The sequence below is a fragment of the Primulina eburnea genome, chromosome 16, assembly GCF_022965805.1.
Source record: "Primulina eburnea isolate SZY01 chromosome 16, ASM2296580v1, whole genome shotgun sequence".
NCBI classification, from domain to species: domain Eukaryota; kingdom Viridiplantae; phylum Streptophyta; class Magnoliopsida; order Lamiales; family Gesneriaceae; genus Primulina; species Primulina eburnea.
Window position 1 is genome coordinate 27,621,684 of NC_133116.1, and position 2,204 is coordinate 27,623,887.

Sequence of the window (2,204 nt, forward strand, 5' to 3'; positions counted from 1 at the left end):
CTTGAGATAACACTTCATATTTTATTACATATATCTCTTCTAGTGCATGCCAAAGTCACTTGACGTGGAGCTTGAGTTTGATCCTGAAATTGAAAGAACCTTCCGCAGGAGAAGACAACAACAGAGGCTTAAAGAACTGATGGAGAGACACGAGCCAGAACGTGAGGAGGAACAGCGTGAAAATAGACAAGTCGAGATGGCACGCCGCATACCGATGCTGGAGTATGCCCAACCTTCTTTGGAGGGTGAACGCCCTAGCATTGTGAGACCTATCGTGCGGGCAAATCACTTTGAAATCAAGCCAGCCATAATCCAGATGATTCAGAACACAGTCCAATTCGGAGGAACTGCAGTGGATGATCCAAACACGCACATCACGGATTTTCTTGAAATCTGCGATACTTTTAAATTCACTGGAGTTTCTGATGATGCTGTTAGATTGCGTTTATTTCCTTTCTCCTTACGTGATAAAGCTAAAGCGTGGTTAAATTGTTTGCCTGTAGGTTCGATCGCTACATGGGAGGACATGGCGAAAGCATTTCTCATCAAATACTTCCCTCCCTCCAAGACCATGAAGCTGCGGGCAGACATTAGAACATTCGCTCAATTCGATCAGGAATATTTATATGAGGCATGGGAACGCTTCAAGGACCTACTACGAAGATGCCCACATCACGAGTTACCACTTGGGTTAGTCGTTCAAACATTTTATTACGGTTTGCTTACTCCTAACCGTACTATGATAGATGCTGCTGCGTGTGGGAACCTTTTGAGGAAGACTGCGGAAGAAGGATATGAGTTGTTGGAGGAGATGGCTGCTAGCAGTTATCATCCTCAATCTGACAGGAACAACCAACGGAGAAGTGCAGGAGTGCACCAGGTAACTGATTTTTCTGCTATTACTGCACAACTTGATGCTTTAAACAGGAAAATAGACGGCTTGAATGTGGGTGGCATGGCGATGCGTCTCCAAAAGATATTCTGTGAAAAGTGTGGAGGGGAACATTATGCGAAGGATTGTCAAGACGACAATCCATTCTATGTGCACAATGAGGCGCCAGTGAATCAAGTAGGAGTCCACAACCGCCCAAGACATGACCCTTATTCGAACACATACAATCCTGGGTGGAGGCAACATCCTAACTTCTCATGGGGCAGTCAAAACAGTCAGACTAGACCGAAAGGAGGACAACAATATGGCAAACAACCGATGTACAGATCCGATCCTCCTAGAGAAGAAAAGTCCAACTTGGAGCAAATGATGTCTAAGTTTATTTCATCCACTGAAACTAGACTTCAAAATCAGGATGCGTCGATTAAGGGACTTGAAAATCAGATTGGTCAATTAGCGAAGATAATAGCAAGTAGAGAGAAAGGCACCATGCCAAGTAACACAGAGACGAATCCAAAAGAGCAAGTGAAGGCTACTGAGTTGAAAAGTGGGAAAGTTTTGGAGTCAAGGGAAAAAGAGAAAACTCAAACAGTGGATGAGCAAACCGCGACATCTAAAGGTAAGTCTTCTAACTCCACACTAGCACCCACTGCACAACCAAAAATTGTTATACCCCCTCCTTTCCCTGCACCACTTAAAAAAGCAAAACTAGATGCACAATTCGGTAAGTTTCTTGAGGTGTTTAAAAAGTTGCATATCAATATTCCCTTTGCCGATGCTCTAATGCAAATGCCTACTTATGCTAAATTTTTTAAGGATATCTTAGCGAATAAGAGGAAGTTGGAGGATCATATGACAGTCAACTTAACTGAAAATTGCTCCGCTTTGGTGCAAAACAAAATCCCACCTAAGCTAAAAGACCCAGGGAGTTTCTCTATTCCTTGCATGATTGGTGATGTTGTTTTTCATAAAGCATTATGTGATCTTGGTGCAAGTATTAATCTGATGCCATTTTCTGTGTTTAGGAAACTTGGGTTGGGAGAGCCTAAGCCGACGAGGATGTCCTTGCAACTCGCTGACAGATCTGTCAAGTACCCTCGCGGAGTGATTGAGGATGTGCTAGTGAAGGTGGACAAATTCATTTTTCCTGCCAATTTCGTGGTGCTCGACATGGAGGAGGATACCGAGATGCCTCTCATTTTGGGGAGACCATTCCTTGCGACTGGCAAGGCACTGATTGATGTTCAAGAAGGGAAGTTAAGATTGCGAGTGGGCGAGGAGGATATTACTTTTGATTTCTTTAATGCACTTA

At 43.6% G+C, this 2,204-nt stretch overlaps 1 non-coding gene across 1 annotated transcript; it reads right to left on the reverse strand.

The window, feature by feature from the left end:
• Positions 1-575: 575 nt before the first annotated feature.
• On the reverse strand, positions 576-681 carry LOC140817621 (small nucleolar RNA R71). The gene has a single exon (XR_012114834.1). It is a non-coding gene; the product is annotated as a small nucleolar RNA R71 (small nucleolar RNA).
• Between the last annotated feature and the right edge of the window lie 1,523 nt (positions 682-2,204).